Genomic DNA, 771 nt, shown 5'->3' with positions numbered 1-771 from the left:
TGGGTTTTCTTGAAAGTTGTTAGCTCTCCTATCCTTGGTAGCTGTCCTTTTCCTATTGGTCTTTTTTAATTTTTTTATAGTGTGGTGTGTGTGTGTGTGTGTGTGTGTGTGTGTGTGTGTGTGTGTGTGTTCTCTAGCACATGGCACATCTGGAGGTCAGAAGACAGACTGGAGAAATCAGTTTTTTCCTTCTACCTTGTGGACTCCAGGGGTGAAACTCAGGTGACAAGGCTTGGCAGCAAGTACTCTTACTTACTTGCTGAGCCCTCTTCCTGCTTCCTGGCATCTTAGAACTACTTTTTTTTCCCCATGTCTCCCCATTCACAATACAGACCCAATGGCCTAGGCTGAGGTGTACATGGGGTAGGTTCATTCTGCCTCCTCTTTCTAAACAGTCAGTGTAAGAACACAGCCTGTGGTAAGCACAAGGAGGCTTTAGAACCACTTTTAACCTGTGAAAATTAACATGTCCATGAAAGTAGAATTTGTTGAGAAGAGCATTCTAGTTGGAGAGACAAGGGGATGAGAAAGTGGGATGGAAATGAAACTATTAAAATTCATTATATAAACATATTAAACTGCCAAAACAAAAAAAAGCTTTTTAAAAAAGATAATATGCTCAAAAAGCAATCTAGAATATCTCATTTGTCAACACTTATGACATTAATTAAACAAATAACTTACTTTGAAAACTGGTAAATTATGGGAAAGATTGAGTTGTCCAGTAAAAAATACATCTTAAGGAAAGCAAGTAGCATCAGTTTGGGAAAA

At 38.5% G+C, this 771-nt stretch overlaps 1 non-coding gene across 1 annotated transcript; it reads right to left on the bottom strand.

The window, feature by feature from the left end:
• Positions 1–307: 307 nt before the first annotated feature.
• On the bottom strand, positions 308–435 carry LOC131918932 (small nucleolar RNA SNORA51). Its single transcript, XR_009381151.1, has one exon. It is a non-coding gene; the product is annotated as a small nucleolar RNA SNORA51 (small nucleolar RNA).
• Positions 436–771: the final 336 nt, after the last annotated feature.

The sequence above is a fragment of the Peromyscus eremicus genome, chromosome 8b (genome assembly GCF_949786415.1).
Source record: "Peromyscus eremicus chromosome 8b, PerEre_H2_v1, whole genome shotgun sequence".
Taxonomy (NCBI): Eukaryota; Metazoa; Chordata; class Mammalia; order Rodentia; family Cricetidae; genus Peromyscus; species Peromyscus eremicus.
This window is presented reverse-complemented; position numbering and strand designations above follow the sequence as displayed.